A 20,068-nucleotide genomic window follows, 5' to 3' on the forward strand; every position below is an offset into this window, starting at 1 on the left:
GATCTTCACAAATAAAAAACACGGTTTCCAAAAGAGCCAATCAATTAATGAAATGCTCTCAAATACTCTTAGCAGACATGCCCCCTACAAAAAGAGAATCATTCGGGGAAAAAATAAACCCCATATTAGTAAAAAACTTCGGAAAGCCATAATGAAGCGTTCTCGACTTAAAAATATTTATAATAAAACAAGAAGCGTTAATGGCTTTAACAAATATAAAACTCAACGGAATTATGTAGTAAAGCTGAACAAACTTTCAAAGAGACAGTTCTTTGAAAAGGTTGATCGTAATAAAACGAGCAGCAGTTCTAAAGATTTCTGGTCAGCTTGTAAACCCTTTTTTAGTAACAAATGTATTTCAAATGAAGCTGTCTATTTGATTGAAAATAATATTGCTGTTCAGAATGAAAAAGAAGTTGCAGATATTTTTAACGATTATTTCACGAATGTTACGTCTTCTCTACGCATTGTCAAGTGGAAAAATGATTATGTTTGCACTGAGTTATATCAGATCCTAGATAAGATCACCCGAGCATTATCAACATTAAGGATTTATATAATGACTGATTTACTTTCAAATTCTCTCATATTCACCAGACTTTCAGTCATTATGAGTATGAACCCCCCAAAAAAAACTAGTGGTCAAATTTCAACTAAAGTTCTCCAATCTGTTGCTAAGATTCGTAGTGTTCCTCTAACTGATTGCATTAACACGTGTATCTTAGAAGGCACTTTTCATACGGAGCTAAAGTTAGCTAGTGTCATTCATATCCATAAACAGGATGACACTACTTTAAAGAAGAATTATAGGCCCATTAGCCTCCTTCCAACCTTATCGAAAGTTTTTGAAAAGCTCATCTCTCTTCAATTAAATGTTTTTTTTCCAAAATAAATTTTCAAGTAATCTTTGTGGATTCCGAGGAAACTATAATACATAGACAGCCCTGATAAATTTGCTCCACAAATGGCAATCTTGTCTTGATAATTCTGGTAAAGTTGGTACTATTCTAATGGACTTATCTAAAGCATTTGACTGTCTACCACATGAACTCCTAATTGCAAAATTAGCAGCATATGGTTTCAGTCAAAATAGCTTAAAATTTCTTAGGCATTATCTTAGTAACAGATTCCAGAGAGTGAAGGTAGGATCAGCTTACAGTATGTGGCTTGAGATCCTTCTAGGAGTGCCTCAAGGTTCAATATTAGGTCCTCTATTATTTAACATATTTATAAATGATTTTTTTTCGTTCATGCAAAGGACAGAAGTTTGCAATTTTCCTGACGACAATAATCTGTACAGTTGTGCATCATCAATCGATTCTGTTATTTCTGATCTAGAAGTAGATATGGAAAACTCATTGCGTTGGTTTAAAGCTAAGCAACTCGTTGCTAACCCAGCGAAATTTCAGCTTGTGTTCTTGGGCATGGATGAGAGAAAATTAGCTTTGTACATCAATCAGAAGCAAATTATTCCTTCCTAGTATCTTGGAATGGACTAAAATGTTTATGTCCGCTTGTAAAAAATAGCCCTATTTATATTAGGACATATTATTAACATTTATTTTTATTTTTATACTATAATTTTTGTTGCTTTTAATTAGTGTCTTGTAACTATCTCGTTACCAACGTTAAATAAATTACTTACTTACTTACTTATTTACTTACTTACATAGAAACGTTTGTGAGTTTTCTGGGGCCTCATTCCTATTCGAGTTTTTTGGGACCAGTAAAAAATTGCTTTTTTGCAGGCTCTTTATGTTAAAATTACTCCTTACGTCATCCTGATTAAAAGTAAGTACTTTTCAAAATTTATATAATACGATTTAACGTGGTCCCAGAAAACTGCATTTTTGAGGAGCATGTGAAATGTAACAAAGGCAGTTTTGTGGGACCGTTTAAAAGTATGAATATGTAACGTAGGAAGCTTTATGGGACCGTTTGAAAGTATGAAAATGTAACTTAGGCGGTTTTATGGGACCGTTTATGAAGTATGGGAATGTAACTTAGGCTGTTTTATGGGACCGTTTGAAAGTATGAAAATGTAACGTAGGAAGTTTTATGGGACCAGTTGCAAGTATTAAAATGTAACTTAGGCAGTTTTGTGGGTCTTTTTGCAAGTACGAAAATGTAACTTAGGCAGTTTTGTGGGCCTTTTTGCAAGTACGAAAATGTAACTTAGGCAGTTTTATGGGACCGTTTATGAAGTATGGAAATGTAACTGAGGCAGTTTTGTGGGCCTTTTTGCAAGTACGAAAATGTAACTTAGGCAGTTTTATGGGACCGTTTATGAAGTATGGAAATGTAACTGAGGCAGTTTTGTGGGACGCATTATGAAGTATGGAAATGTAACTTAGGCAGTTTTATGGGACCGTTTATGAAGTATGGAAATGTAACTTAGGCAGTTTCGTGGGACCGTTTATGAAGTATGGAAATGTAACTTAGGCGGTTTTGTGGGACTGTTCATGGAGTATGCAAATGTAATTTTCGCAGTCCTGTGGGACCTTTCATAATGGAATACGCGTTGTAACTTAAGTAGATTTGTGGGACATGCCATGCATGAAAACGTACCGTAACTAGTTCTGTAGAGCCTGTTTAATTTTAATTTGTCCTGGGTGGACAACACAACAGTACAATTTTAATGTACGTCAGTCCTTGTTTGGGCTCAACAAAATCTTGTGAAAATTTGTCATGTTTCAACTAAATTTGGGCAGTTTTCTAAGACCATTTAATAGTATTCGAAATGCAACTTAGGAGGTTAGGGACTCAAGCAGTTTTCTGTGGCTTGTCTGCCACACCTAAGAATATAAGAACGTCGGACGCATGCAAATTCGATAACCTTTTGGCGAGTTTGTAAAATTACTGTAAGCAAATTCTTGATGAGTGGACACAACTTTTTGACATAACTCCTGCAAGGTAATGCAATCAATCTTGTGTTGTGCGTGGAACCGGTAAAAGGAAGGAAGGATTGTTGTCTTAATTTTTTTTTTAATTAGCTGAGTTTATAAAAATGACGTTGAGAAGAAAGGCTTAGAAACTATAACAAAGGTGATAAAGAAGCAGAACAATAATTTTTGTAATTTTTGTCAACGAGAAAATAATTTTTATTCAAAAGGCTGATGAAATTTCGGAAAATTGCGAAGACATTATAATCATAGACTAAGAATATTATATAGTATTTTTTTTTGTGATAAAATAATTACAACATTCATATCCTTTTGCTTTATATTGTTTTTTAATACTTCATTATCGGTCCGCGAAAGTTTTTTCCCGTAAATTATTTTCAAATTGCTCGTCCGGGAAAGTTTTTTCCCGCGAAATGCAAAATTTTCGCGGTTCTTCCGCACCGCAAAAGTTTCTTCCATCGAAAGTTTCTTCCTTTAAAGTATTTTGCGTAAAACCATTTTCAGGTAAAGAAAATTGCTCTTAAAAAGAAAAGAGAAGAAAAAGAGAAGAAAATTTTTTATAAAAACCTAGTTTGTAAGAACGTTGAGGTGAGATTCTACCAAAAATTAAGAATGTACTAATCCTGAATTCTTTCATTGACTATAGGAACAAACTAATGTGAGTCTAGAATTATTAAAAAACTAATAATTACTTATAAATTACTAATAAACATTTGTTTTAGAACTGCTAAGTTGCAACGGATTTTGCTCATATTAGCATCACGTGATTAATCATAAAGTTTCGGCCAATCAGTAATCTTGTCATTGTTAACGTACTTATTTTAAAAATTTATCAAAAAATGATATGTCGCTATGACCGATTGTTTAAATACTTGTAATGGCACATAATTCTGCTATGATTCACTGTATATTGACCTGAGATAAATTTGAGACTTTTTTTGAGATATTGAATTTGAAATATTTGCACCTCAATATTTTCTATACTCCTGGACTAATATGAAACTTAACTTAGACATATTGAATATACGCAATCTTTGAGTTGTAAGGTGGAGATTTTCTATTAAAGTCATGCACCCTTGCCGTTCCATTGCCTTGCCAGAACTGACCGTGCCTTTCTTTTCCTACCCTTCCTATGCCTTTTCTGGTGCCTGCCTACTATGTCCTTGCCTGTGGCTCCCATGCCTTGCCTACCCCTGCTTTCCTGATTCCTCTTCCTATTTCCTTGCCTGCCTTTGCCCTTTCCTTGCCGTGCTTAATGCCTTTGCCTTGGCAACCTTTCTGCAACACTTTCTATATTGTTTACGATACGGCCCGGACTATTTTTTTTCTTGTGACTATGTTGTAACCAAAGCATATAAAGTATTAAAACATGTCCACTAATAACAACCTGATGTAATTTAAAACGTAATGATACATATATTTTATAAAAAAAACATTTTCGATATTTTGTGCAAAATTATTTTGTCTATAAAGGACATGGGCGGCACTAGATCTCCTGCAGCTAGTAATTTTATGTAACGTCATTCTTTGCATAAAGCTGAAAATTAAACCTGGCCACTTGGAAACATGTTGAGTTTCTTTCTTTTGTTCTTATCTTGATAGTTTGCTAGGTATAGTGTGGTAGCTAGCTACTTTTCTAGTTTTATTAAACTTTTCCAGCTATTGAAATATTTCCATATAAGCAGTATTATTTTATCATGTCTTATTGCGGAGCGTAGCAGAGCCCATTTTATTTCCCAATCTTCTGCGCAAGCAGAGTATGAGAGCGAAGCTCGATAACCCAAAATCCTCAGCAGTTCATTTCCCAAATCTTACTGAAGGTGACGGACGTGTGCGATTTGTTGTTGTGTGGGATTGGTAAACTTCAGCTATGCTAATCCGTTTTTAATTCTTTTTCTATAGCTAGCTATATTTTATTATTTTTCCATAAGTAGTAGAGAATTATATTTATTCCTTCTCTTATATAATTTTATTTATTTACTTATTGCTATAGATCTAAAATTTATGGTGAGCTGCAATCAAAATGGCAGACACCTCAGCTCCAAAAGAAGGTGGTGAACCCATAGTGTTAGAAACTCCAATGGATTTTTTAACTAAGCTCCTTCCAGCCATGCAACAACAGCAGCTGGAAGCAATCACAGCCCTAGGAGAAAAATTTTCTACTTCATTGAACAGCCTCCAAGCCAATGTTTTAAACAATGATAATAACTTCCATGTGGACCGCAGTGGAGACAATTATTCTGGTCTAAGTCATGGTGCTGATAAACAAAATGAAGCAAATGCTTCCATATCTGTAGATCACCTTAGAGGGTGGAAAAGATCCAGGTCTTCATCAGCAGAAACTTGCCTCAGTCATGTAGAATCTAGTTCTTCTACTAGGAGGCCTAGTAAAAAAGATGTTGATGCCATAAGTACATCAGCACCCAACCAATTGTATGATGGTTTAATGAATGAAATGCTGGGGCAAGAAGAAAACCAGTTAGAGGACCCAGATCAAGATGTCTGGTCTGACCTCATCAAAAAGTATAACGATGAAGACTCCTTTGGCACAGAAGTAGCTCCACCTTTAGCATCTATGGCTAAACTTATGTGGTCGAAGATACTTACCAATGAAAAATTGAAAGGCAGACTAGAAAACGTCCAAATTCCCGCGAATTGCCGTTTTTTGTCTATAAAGAGCTGCAATAAACCTATATGGGCCAAGGCAGACAGCAGAAGATCAAATGATCTGGTAATGCAGAAACTGCGAACCACTGTTTCGAAAAGCCAAGTGCATATCTTACAATTGGCAGACCAAATTATTAACGCACCCAAACAAGGAAACCTTATTGTAATAGAACCATCCATTTTATTAAATTTAGCTAAAGATGCTCTTTGTCTAATCGGTAACGCCAACCAGCAGCTAAATCAGTATCGAAGAGTAGGATTAATCGGTGCAATGCCTCACCTAAAAGGATTGGCAAAGGATGTGTCTGAAGAAGACTTGTTGCTGTTTGGAGATGATTTGGACAAAAGAATCCAATCATTGCAAGATGAGGAGAAAACTAGTAAAGTGCTCTCAGACCATCTACACCATATTCAAAAAATAATTTTAAAAAGTACAAACAGCCATCCTCCAGTTATTCCTCCTCTGCGAAGTATAACCAATCAAAAAACGAGAAGACCTTCTCAAAAGATCGAAACCACTCCCTGAGAAGGTACACTCAAACCCTGAAGTACAAAGGGTACAAAGGGTACAAAGGGAGAAAACAACGGTAGGTAAAGAACTTGTTGTTGCTGACCTTGAGTTAGCAGTTAGGCGTTATCAAGCTTGTAATACTCACAAATTTTTGGAAGTTTGGAGGACTATCACTTCAAACCAGTATATTCTAGACATAATTGGGCATGTGGTTAAAATTGAATTTATTAGTGTCCCAGTGTCATCTTACCACCCAGTGAAGTTTTCACAAGAAGATTGTATAACTATAAGTAAGGAAATTCAATAACTTTTACAAAAAGGCAATTCAGCAGGTACAAGCAACACATAACTGTTTTCTTTCAGGCATATTTATTGTCCCTAAAAAAGATGGTAGCTCAAGAATGATTATCAACCTTAAACAGTTAAATAGATCTGTCAGATATCGCCATTTTAAAATGGAAACACTGCAAGATGTTTTATGTCTTATCAAACCAGGTGTTTGGATGGGAAGTATTGACTTAAAGGACGCATACCACAGCATCCCTTTTCATATTGACTTCCAAAAGTTCTTAGCTTTTTCTTGGGATGGACAGTTTTACCAATTTCTAGCTTTACCCTTTGGGTATATAGAAGTATGGCAAGTTACATTACAGATCCTTGGGGACAGATAAGAATCTAGGACTCAAACTAGGCCATGGAAATTTTGATTCAAAGGTTTTTATTTCAGAGTTTTCTATTAAGGATTTACAGTGGTGGCTCACATTGGCTCAGTTTACCTATACAATTGCCTAAAATTGATCTAATTTTATCCTCTGATGCTAGTCTTCAAGGCTGGGGTGGCACTGACGGAAACTCTCAAATAGGGGGGCGTTGGTTTGAAGGAGAATTACCTGAGCATATCAATACTTTAGAGTTGTTGGCTGCATTTTTTACACTCAAAGCCTTCTTGAAAATAAGACAATATAGACATGTTCAGTTAAGATTGGATAACACCACAGCTGTGGCCTACATAACAAAGATGGGGGCCTTCACTCCATTGCTTGTAATAAATTGGCTGTTGAAATATGGGAATACTTTAGTATTGTTCTTATTTTGTGGTAAAGTTTAGATCGGCGTTGTTCTTTAGTTTTCGAAGGTGATTGTTTAGTTTTTATTCTATCATCGACCACTTTTTGCAATTATTTATAAACTATATACAGACTGCGTACTTATTACTTTACATTTTCAAATATAAGCCTTGTTCTTTATTTAAAATGTGAACATTTTGTTTGTTAATAATATATACTAGCTGTTTCCCGTGGAAGAATCCACTGTATTCCATTTAATTTATGTAGCAGATATATGTCCATCAAAAAACAAACAATACAGCAGTGCACATCTTACATCTGCATTATTATATAAATGACCAAAAAAATTAAAGGTGTCCAACAACTGCAGTATTTATGTGACATTTAAAATCTAAATCTACTAAAATTACTTGCTCTGACCATCTGACAAATGCGAAAATTATTCGGAAAGAAGTTTCCAAAAGCATTTCAACATACATCTCACCCATAAAATTTAAATCACTTAAAACGCCACATATATACAAAAAAGCTGATCAATGTCAAACACAAATCTCTCATTGTATATGTTAAAATCAGTTAGTTTATTGCAAACCCTGCCAAAGGTTGACACACAATGTGAAAAATAAACAATAAATTGTGCCTCTGACAGAATTTTTTATCTAAGGTGTAAAAAAAGGGATTTGCAAGGACAAATTATAATGCAATAAAACATTATTTGATATATTGCATACAGTCCCTCCTCACCAAACTTTAGACAAAATGCCAACAAAATAACGGTGTTTAAACCTAAAATTAATAAAGTCCTTTTAGCAATTTGCATGCTGTTTTACCATCAATAAAGTAAACAAAATTTCAAATCTCACATAGTATTCTGTCACAAATTTTCATAAAATATATATATAAGTCATAATGAGTCATGTTAAACAACAGCAATCAATCTGTATATAAGTTCATTTTATGTCAATTTTTGCACCAATTTTGCAACACAAAATACAAATTCTAAATAATACTAAAATCTCTTATTTTGGTCCTTCGCATACCGACGGTCTCCCACAAAAGTTTAATCAAAATGTAAAAAATGAGAGGTAACGACAAAATCAAAGTTTGCAAAATTTCACTATTTCAGTACATATATCTACTGCATATGCCCTCTAAAACAATATTTTAATCCAAAATGCCAAAGAAAAACAGTTTGCAACAAAAATCAGTTATTTCGATAATATTGCATACACTCTTTCCTCACAAAAGCTTCACAAACTGTAAAAAAAAGAATGGTTGTAGGGAGTGCTTCTGATTCAACAAAAAAAGTTTTTTTGACACATTGCATCTAGCCCTTACCCATTAAATCTTACACAAAATTTCCAAAACTATATACGATTTAGAACACATCAAATTTAAATCGAGAAGGATCAGTCATTTCGATATATTGCACAGAGTCCTCCCCAGTAAGAATTTATACGAAATATAGAAAAACAAAGCTTGCAAGGTGTAAAATTGAATTCTTCTTCTGTGTATATATATATGGTCCTTCCTCGCAAAATTAACATAAAATGTCAAAAAGGTTCAGATATAACATCTAACACAACAAAAATCAGTTCTATCAGTATATGTCATGCCATTGTCTTCAACCAAATGTTCCCCTTAAAGTTTCACAGACACAGCCTGTAAATTAAAAACAACTAAGATCAGGTATTTTGGTCTATTTCATACCATTCTGTTCCAAATAACTTATAAAATGTAAAAATTGAGTGGTAAAACAGAAATTTGCAAAATTCTATTTTTTTATATGCATGTATATTATATGCCTTCTACAACAATAAGTTAATTCAAAATGTCAAAAAGAAGAAAAAAATAGCTTACAAAGAGTATAAAATTGAAATCAACAAAGTAGCTCTTTTGGTGTATTAAATATAAGCCATACGCACAAAAGTTTACACTAAATGTAAGAAAATGGTTGTGTTTAGTAATTCTAAATTAAGAAAAGTCAGTTCTTTTAGCATGCTGATTAAGGGGTTTGCCCACAAATTCTTACATGAAAATGTCAAAACCACAATTTGAAAGAAATTAAATTTACATTTTAAAAATAAGTAATTTCTGAACTTTATTTTCAGAATATTTGGAGGAAAAGAACTTCGCAAACCAAAAAAAACCAGGAAAATGTTTAAAATCTTCAGGGTTAATAACGTTTGATGGGTTTTGTGGGAATATATATACTGGGAATCTTTAGTTTAAAGCTAGCATTAGCTAGCTACAGCAGCTAATAGCTAGTCACTTAAATATAAACTGGAGACTTAGCTAGGTATAAAGAACATGGCTACATATATATATATTCCTAGCTAGCTAGCTAGTTGTTGGTGGTGGTTGGCTTTTATGATGCTAGCTATAAAACATGTCTGGCAACAATAATATAATCAAAACTGAAAATAAAACATGAAAAAACCTTACAGAACCTTGCTATGATTAGTTTATAAAACCATGCTCTTCTTCAAATGTTTTTTTAAAGATTTATTTTGAATGAAAGAGTAGAGAATACTTAAAAAGAACAGCCATCTTTTTCGTAAACACAATTTCCGTTTTATGCTAGGAACTTCATTTAACAGTCCGTATGCTTTGTGAATATCTAATACCGTTTCATATGTAGCGATACCTATATATATATGCTAACATAGAGTTTTTTGGCATAAGGGTATATATATTTATATCGTTATTAGCAGCGGGTTATATATTTACACCTTATGTGCGATTTCTATGAAGTACATCCCTAATCTTTTTAGTTAAATTTTAGCGTACAGCCACGTCATAAAAAAGTGACCCGTGATTTCCGTGTCGTGGACTCACAGTTTTACTCACGCAAGGGAATTAATATATAAGATAACGTATTTACTTGAAAAAGCAACACCCCCCCCCCCGAATTATCTTCCTTTTTGGCGTAAATATTTAAAAAATGCCTTAAATAAGCGCCTCTATTTTCTCAGGAGGTGTTAATTTCACACCAACTATTTAAAGCAGCGCTTTTTTACAATAAAATTTGTTAACATAATACACGCTTTTTTTATAAGAATAGTGTTTTTTTTGTTGAGGGTGAAGTATTCTTATGATTTAGCAAAATATGGGGGTGAAGTATTCTTAATGTAGTCTTATTTTTCAGAGTAAAGTTTTTGTCACATGTATGAACAAGAATAACTATTTGGCGACAGCTGAATATGTTTCTTTTTCTAAGCAAACTCACCCTGGAAATATTCTTAACTTAAGATATTCTTACAATTTAGGCAATTTTCACCCTGATATTCTTATAGAAGTTATTCTTATAAAAAAAAGCGTGCAGTTTAGCCATCTTTCTTTGACACATACATTTTTTGTTAGATTTATTACTTTCATTGTTTAGTTTAGAGAGAAGATAGAGCTATATTGTGGTGTCCTTGATTTTATTTAATAAGTGCCTTATTTTAGAATATAAAATTAGCACCCCCCTTTGAGAACTTAAAATTAAATAGGAGCCGCAGGTACTCAAGTACGGTACAGTTGAATTTTAAAAATTTTGTTAACATTTATAAAAGAATATAAACCATAAAATGTTGATATTTCTTTTTGAGAAGTTCCTTCTTTGTTTCACGTTTATAGGTGTCATTCATTTATATCAAAATCATAGTCCAAGCGGCAAAAATAATTTTTATGGTGAAAAAAGGAAAATTTAAGAAACTCCAATTATTTGAGCCTGAATCTGTTCTCATTTTGTTTTTATTTTTTGGAAAAATTTGAGTGCTTGTCTCTTATGAAATTGTTCTTATAAAAATGCGTATATTTTTTTCGATATGCCGTTTTTACTTCCTAAAACAGTGAATAATTTTATGCCCCGTTGGTCTAATGGCTACGACACTCATGCAAATGAGAGATCCGGGTTCGAATCCTGGACGGGGCTAGGAAACACAATTATGCATCTAACAACGGCCAGGTAATCCGTCGGTATACCTTATGGAGGGGAAAAACGAGTAAATTCGAGGTTTGGTGGGTTTCCCCCGACCAACATTTCCCCCGTGTTTTTTCCCTGATAAGATACAAAGTCAGGGAGCCAGGGGTCAAAATTGGACAATCAAGGGCGGCAATTGACTTTGCTTTTATTCAAATACCCCAAATTTAACAAAATTAAATGTTGCCCATCGAACTTTTACTTGTAGATTAATTTGTATTTAATTTGAAATTCCCGGACTATATATACCTTAGAAATATTGAGTATACGTAATCTTTGATTTGTAGGGGGAGAGTTTCTATTAAGGTGCCTGCCCCTGCCTTGCCGTTGCCTTGCCAGCACTTACCGTGCCTTTGCCTACCCTTCCTATACCTTTTCTGCTGCCTGCCCACTATGCCCTTGCCTGTGCCTTCCATGCCTTGCCTACCCCTGCCTTGCTGATTCCTCTTCCTGTTCCCTTGCCTGCCTTGTCAGCACTGACCATGCCTTTCTTTACCTGCCCTTCCTATGCCTTTTCTGGTGCCTGCCTACTAAGTCCTTGCCTGTGCCTCTCATGCCTGTGCCTCCCATGCCTTGCCTACCCCTGCCTTCCTGATTCCTTTTCCTGTTTCCTTGCCTGCCTTTGCCCTTTCCTTTCCTTGCCGTGCTTAATGCCTTTGCCTTGGCAACCTCTTCGCAACACTTTCTATACTGGTAATTTCCTCATTAAATAAGCCAAATATAAGGGAAAAGGAAGGACGGTGGAGAGTATATAGCATTTCTATACACGATTTCGTCCCTATACATCAAATTTTCAAATTTCGACATGAAAATCTTAGTTACTCAAAATTTAATATGGTCATTCTTTAGATACAGTTTCTAGTAACCGAGACAACGTGTTTATTAAGGAGTTTTGATGTTTCACATGCGCTGTCCTGTAAGAAAGGAGGGTTTGTGACATTAAGACATAATGAGATTCGCGACATAACAGCAAAGCTAATTGATGAGGTATGTGTCAATGTTCGAAGCGAACCAAGCTTGATGGCTCTAGATGGCGAGCAGTTTCAATATCGTACTGCCAATCGCAGCAGAGAAGCACGTTTGGACATCAGTGCTACTGGGTTCTGGACTCATGGGCAAAGAGCATTTTTCGATATAAGGGTCTTTGACCTAAGTGCTCGAAGATACAGGGGTCTGGAGCTCAGCAAGTGCTTCAAAAGGAATGAAGATGAAAAGAAACGCCATTATAACGAGCGAGTAAACACCGTAGAATATGGGACCTTCAGTCCCCTTGTCTTCTTAACAAATGGAGGAATGGGTCGTGAGTGTGGAGCGTTTTGCAAACGACTATCAGTGATGATTGCTGAAAAGCGGGATGTCACAGTTCAACAATCGACCAACTTCATAAGGTCGAAGATCTCATTCAGTTTGTTAAGATCAACTTTACTATGCATCAGAGGCGCACGCTCATTGTGGGGTAGGGAACCTGCAACAATCAATGACATTGAACTCTCCAATTCTCTTTCAAGGATTGTAGGCAGCGATTAATCAATAATCTATTCTGTGAAGAGATTTTAAAATTCAAAAACAATCAAAACACTCGAACAATCAGATTAAATAGACAGTAGTACAGTATTAAAAAAAAAAAAAAATTGTTGCTAAGAAATATAAAGAGCTCTTTTTCAGGGAAAAAAAATTTATTAAGGAGCATAGCGAAAAAGTGTTTGTTGTTTTTTAAAGATGGTGCCCAGCGTAAATGGTGCCGTTTCCAGTCGAGAATAAATCTTCCTACACCTCTTAGCCACGTGATACATTATTTACCTTGACTAATATCACATGACCTTTTCTCGGACACATACCGCCTCACACTCAAACTTTCGTTAATCTAAGCTATATCAAGGACTTGTTGTTATGATAAAAAAAAACGAAGAAAGAAAGAGTATGTTAATCTAGCTAGTATATCACTATTTTTTTTACATGTAATGAACCCCTTTCTAGCCTGACTCACACCTAAACCTAGCTCGCATATATATCACTATCTTAAGCTAGCTAGCTTAAAATCAGCATAAAATCAGCTGCATAGAAAAATTCTTTTGGACAGCTATTTCTAACAAACTAGATAGCTAGCTATATACATATACTACACAGTGAGTGAGATAATTATATTCTGTATTCTGTAGGAATGCCCTCTCACAAAGATTGTTCTAGCTACAATCGTCCACAAAATTTGTTGTCTCTGGCAATTTTATACCAAAAACTAAGAACCAAAAAGTTTAGCAAAGTCAGCAAAAGAACATATAGGTAGCCACATATTTTGCAGATAGTACATTCCATCCACACTCATGATCAATGTTTATATAAAGGTTAAAGTGGTCAAATATAATTGTTTACTCTGCTCAGCCACAAAGGGCACTTTTTAACATTAAGGGGGGAATGGAGAGCCATATTTTTATGGACGATTGTAGCTATATTGTACGCACGTCAGGAAATAAACTTTTTTTACCATACCGGTTAGCATACAATAGTGCGGCTAAAGTTACGCAAAGTGAAATTATTTCAATTTATAGCTATATAGCTATAAATATCAGGAAACTTTTTCAACATCAAAATTAGTTATTACAGAGGCGTTTTAAATTCTCATGTAATTGTCAACATGTATTGAAAAAATTAAATATATTTGTTATATATTTGTTATTTAATTTCCCAATATGTATACAGATAATGTCACGAGAATTTCTGTTTCTGTAACTTGACATGAACTTTCGCCAATGCAGTATATCAAGCTTCAGTCCAGCTCTGGCTAGGTTTGCTACCTAATAATTGCTAGCCTAATTAATCTTTATTCTTTTAAAGTTTTTGTTCAATTTGGAATAAGAGCTTTTTATGCTACTGTCATGAAAATAAACATATATATACTGCTGTTTGATTTTTACCTGGACTGGGTAACAACGGGCTGTTTTCGATGTTTTAATTTAAGCCGAAGTTGCAATAAAGTTTTTATGGAAAATGTGTTACCCCTATGTGATGTCAAGATTAATTTTTGATCTTTCACGGGAACTTTATCCATAAAATGTTGCAGAATTCTTTTTGCGTTAAGAGGGTAAAACAAATAAAGTGTGTTTTTATTTTTAAATGTTACAAAATTTTCCAAGTAAAATTGTTTTAGGTGCATAGGATAACAACAGGTTGTTAACTGTCTGTTTGTTTGAACTAAAGTTAGGATAGTTTTTTAGAAGTGGGTATTATGCCAAAACGTATGTGCGAAACAGTATAATACCTATACAAATCTCTCAGCCCAGTGTTAACAACAAGCTGTTACCTGTGTTTCTATTTAACAGAAGCTGCGCTAATTTTTTGTTTGAAATGGTATTAAACCTATATGGATGTGCGGCATTGGTTACCTAAACTAAGCGCTCACCCTGGATTGAAATTCACGTTTTAAGTTTTGCAAGAAACATTTTGAGAAATTCGTCAAGATGGGCACAACAAACTGTATTTTTGAAGAAAATTATTATTTGAAAAATATACACCTGAAACATCTTACTGTTGTGTGTGCACATAATTTACATAATTTATGATATACTGCATACTTGTACTAAAGCGCACAGTTTACAAAACGTATAAATCGCTCTACACCAGAGGTTTAATACCAGGTGTTATAGTTACTTGTGACTAAACCAGACATTTCAACGCCAGGTCGCCCTGCCTAGTTAGTAAAAGACTATGTGAGCATATATAAGATGCACATGTAAAGTTTTTCATATATATATATTCATGCCCTGTTGGTCTAATTGCTATGACACTCATGCAAATGAGAGATCCAGGTTCAAATCCTGGACAGGGCTAGGAAAAACATAATTATCTTGCACTTACAACAACCACGTAAAAGTTTTGCATTTTTCGTGGACTTCTCTGATTATTTCTATATATTGACTTTTTAATGTTGTTGTCATTGGAACCAAGTTAACTTTTAATCTCAGATTTATTAAAAATTGATAGTTTTTTGGCGTTATGACCGATTGTTTAAATATTTGTATTGGCACATTAATTCTGCTAACATGATTCACTGTATATATATTGACCGGATATAAATTTGAGAGCTTTGTTTGAGCTACTGAATTTGAAATATTTGCATCTCAATATTTTCTATACTCCTGGATTAATATGATACATATCTTAGATATATTGAGTATACAAATCTTTGAGTTGTAGGGGGGGGGTTCTATTAAGGTGCCTGCCCCTGCCTTGCTGTTCCCTTGCCTTGCCTAACCCTGCTTTGCTGATTCCTCTTCCTGTTTCCTTGCCTGGCTTTGGCCGTGCCTTTCCTTGGCCGTGCTTAATGCCTTGGCAACCTCTCCGCAACACTTTCTATATTGATTTTATACTATCATTGCTTAGTAATGCTTTTTATCAAAATTTCCACTTTGAAAACAACATGATACTGATACAGCTCCTCCGCCATTTTAATACGAGCAGCTTCCTCCTGTTCGTCACAGACTGGCCGCCTCACCAAAATGTTTTGTATGACGCAGATTTCTAGGATAGTCTTTTTGACTAAGTGTACATTCTTATAAAAAAACGGCGTGTATTTCAGACCTTGAACGATATGTTGCAATGTTCAGCACAGGATCAACGTTATTTGAAAAACAAAATGGGTGCTTGCTTGCAGAATCTTTTAAATTTGTCTATGCTGCAATTGCATACCGAAGACTTACAACTGGTTTCTCAGCCTTCTTCGATTAACTAAACTTATTGCAAATCCTAATCGGAAAAGTAAATCAGGGATGGTATACATCTAAAAATACATATATTGAAACTAAAAATGTAGCATACAGCAATACTAATATAATGTTATTTTCCAATTTCAAAAAAACTTGGACGCAAATCTTTTTTACAACGCTTAGAGAATTGTCTTTTAATTGTAACATAACCGCCATTATTCTCCATAGCTTTCAGACCAAATGTTTTTGGAATACCGTTTTGATAGCTATCCGCAATGACTTCATTGGGTGATCGTATTCTTGCGCTCTGACGAAAAATACTTCCACGTGCATGTGTCTCTTTTTCCGAGCGTTTCTAAAGCAGAGTTCAAAAAATTATATCATCAGTTATTTCGAGAGTTATTTCTAGTCTCAACGAGATGGAGCACGTTTAATATGTAACCTCACGTGCCAGAAAGTTCTTACTAAGCTCAGCAGTATTGTCAACATGTGACTTAAATCACAAGTGGCAATTAATGTTGCGAATGGCAAAATTATGAGAATTCACAATTCTTACCTTATTCGACTCTGCAATTCTTACTAAGCATCTCACAGAGAAGTAGGGACAGGAAGTTCGAAGCTTATATACACCGGCTTGTGTTTGAACAATAAACATGGCTGATACAATAATAGAAAGAGTGACAATGGTTTCTTTCATGTTGAGCTGAACGAGAAAGAATAATGTAACGATTAGGAATAAAAGCGATGTTAATAACTGATAAAACAGAGAAAATTGAGTAATGCTTATGGATAGAATTAATTTAGCTCTTTGAATTTAAAGCTTGCTCCCAGTAAACACGAGACGTCTTAAACACGTCTTTAAAACGTCTTTTAAAGACCAGATGGGACGTCTCTAAGACGTCTCTGACCCGTCTTAAAGCGTAAGACGTCTTTGTGTTTACTGAGCTGTGTGTCCCTAGTTTCTACGAGACATTTAACGATTAATTTAACTAGTCGTTAACCTGTGGTAAAATATACAAGCTCTCCCATCATAAAATTGTTCACTCTTCGGGGAACCTGATATAAAGTTGCGCGTAGTCATTTTAAACACACACAATACGGGTGTTAATAAAGGAGAAAGTCGGTAACCGCGGATAAATCCACGGTTTCGCCCGTTCTTCTTATTCTGCTTAGCTTTGCTTTTCCGTGCATCCGTATTATGACTATAAAATCGCACAGAGACAGAATGTGTGTGATAATATATAGACACGCTGGGTCTAATTACCACCGTACTAAGGTCTAACTTTAGGAAAAAAAATTTTAAACTTTAAGGATACTTACATGGGATTCTTTAGCAGAAACACAAATCAATATGACGCCAAATGTTGGTGAATGTTTTCGAAATATGACAACAGAAACTAACAATAGCAATTAATATAAAATTAAAATTAGAACATCGTGGGCACATTAACAGGGGTATCATTTGAGTGTTAATTCTGGATAAAATATCCTACCCGAGTCAGACCTTATCTTAGCAAACTTTACCAATAAAAACGCGTGCTGTCAAATTTACTTAAAACACACATTACCTTTTCAGGAGAGAATTTCTTATAGTTCGGTGAGCATTGTAGTCTTTTATTTATACCTTAAACAAGAGAGGAAGTTAAATCGTCGTTTTCTTTGTCTCTTTTTCTGGTTTTTTTAGTTTATCAAAAATTAATATTCCTCGAGAGTTAAGAATGAGAATTAAACTCCGTTTCCTGGGTGGGTGCTAAATTTTAGTGCAAAATTTTCTTTTTAATAAAAAAATAAATAAAACTAACAAAACTTGAAGATAGTGATTAATATTGATGATTATTATGAACTTTAACATTTCATCCTTCATGTTTCCTTTGCAACGTTACTCATTTTACGACACTTACTAACAATAAACACAAGTGCAATACAGGATGAATGTTCTCCGTTCTTTAATTACGGAGTTTTATACCGCGCAGGTCTGGGCATTAGCGAAGCGCTTTGTAGCGACAAATTTTTGGCTTGTTTTCTTTTGTCTCGATAGCCCAAATAATTTTTATGGTCAGTTTTTAATACCTATTCTGGTTAGTGTTACGAAAAGAGGCAGAAATGCAAAATCCTGCCTGGTGTTTCTTCAACTAATTTTTTGCTTTTAACTGACGTTTTTCCTTTTAATAACACGTTTAAATGGTGTTGCTAGGCTTTTTTGTGGTATATTGACACGGGTAAGATGTTGGAATCAAAGGAAACTTAAATTACTGACTTTTACAGACAGACAAAAGAGGAGATTGTTGATGATGTTGGCTTTAGCCGCTAGCTACCTATAGCTGTAGCAAGCTATCATTATCAGTGCACTTTGGCAAGAAGAAATAAAAATTACAGCTAGCTAGAAAGACTTGAAGGACGTTTTCCTACCGTAAGCTATAGCTAGCTATTATATAGCTATGGATCTGCAAGTTTGACATGGATTAACGTGGTAGAGCAATACATATAGAATTTATTTTTAAAGTATAGCTAACTAGCTATAGAAAAAAGAGCACAGGTGCACAGACGAAAACAGTTAAAGTCACGAAATTTGTTTAAAAAGTTATTTTCCATTTATTTGTTTATTTTAACTACAGTATATTATTTTATTTTTCACAGCGGTTGCAACTTTGTATTTTACAGATTAGAATTATTCCAATGCAAAATTGAGGTGTAGCAATTTTTAAGGTTAAGTTTTGTTCGAACTGCACTGTTTGATGTTTCTTGAAGTTGAGTGATATTAGAAATGAGTTTTTATGATCCTATTTTTAGCACTGGGCACTTGCCCACCTATATTACTGTAACGGATAAGGCTACGATATATATGAGTGACCCAGCAGTGACCCCTACAGCTAAGAAAAACTACATCTAGACAGATACACAACCAGCTTTGACAATTTTTAATCTGGTGTATAAAAAATGTGGGTAGCCCAGCCCTGGTTAGTTAAATAAAGTTTCTAGCAAACACAAAATAAGAATTTTTGGAATGTTTTTTTAATATTATAGGTATTTGTTTAATGAGCTACATTATTCTTGCTGTGCTATATAAATCTTGCATGACATGCTAGCAATTCCACTTTCATCAGCACTGTGATATTTTTAAAACAATAGTAAAAACTTGTGATGTAACTAGCTACCAAAAATAAGGTTTCTTTCTCTTTTGACTGCCAACTTTTCATGATGAGTGCACCCCACAACTTGAAGCAATTAATAAGCAAGTTTAGGTCTTGAACTTTCATAATATACACCCTTATGTCAGTACTGAGCATCCTTTCTTTATATAATTGTAAAATCAATATATCGCACCAGTTTAAGAAGTGAAAATACAAATGAAAAAGTGACTAATTCTCTGCGTGCTGCACGTTTTCCCTAGCAAATGCCTTACACTCTGCGGGGGGATATAAAAATTTGTCCCTACAAGCGCTTCGCCAGTGCCCAGACCTGCGCGTTATGAAACTCCGTAATAGCACTCGAAAACAAAGAACGCTTCCATTTTTATGTTCGTCTTGCATATTCTATTTACTGTTCGTTTTTTAATAAAAATAATCAGTCCTATTAAGATACAATTTAGACCAGAAATGGTATTAGCTACGTGCCAAATTTGTGACATCGCCAACATTTTCATCGCGCTATTTACTGTGTTTTTATTTGTGTGTAAACGATGCAGTTTAAAATTTTTGGCCAATTTTGGTTGCAAACGATATTAGGATTAATTTATATGAAAAAGTGAAACATTTAATCAGATGAAGATTGCAAATAGGTGTTTGTTACGCTTTCACGAAATTGACATACGGTGACTTATAAGGAAACAATAAAAAGACTATGAAAAAAAGTGAAATCAAAAATTAATAATCTTATATTTGATCAGAATAAAGTGCCTACTCTGAATGGATTTCCGCTATAGATTTTCATGCATAATTAACATTTTGGATGTTTTTAAATAATATACATTTATAACTATTTAATAAAAGTCGTTTTTCAAAAGATGGATAAATTTTGTTACTTTACCTATGCTTTTTTTATTTTATACTTTTTATTCCTTGTCACGTGTTTGGTTCCAGAGATTTTTGCGACATTCATTTATTACGTAAATTGGTTCTTTTAAAGGTAGGTTAAGCCAGCACTGTTATTGTATAGTTTATATATGACAGTTTAAAAAACATTTGCAGATCGTAATTGCTATTACAAAGCAGTTATAATTTCCCCTTTTATCGCTAACAAAACAGCTGTTTTAA

The sequence above is a fragment of the Hydractinia symbiolongicarpus genome, chromosome 12, assembly GCF_029227915.1.
Source record: "Hydractinia symbiolongicarpus strain clone_291-10 chromosome 12, HSymV2.1, whole genome shotgun sequence".
In the NCBI taxonomy this organism is placed as follows: Eukaryota; Metazoa; Cnidaria; class Hydrozoa; order Anthoathecata; family Hydractiniidae; genus Hydractinia; species Hydractinia symbiolongicarpus.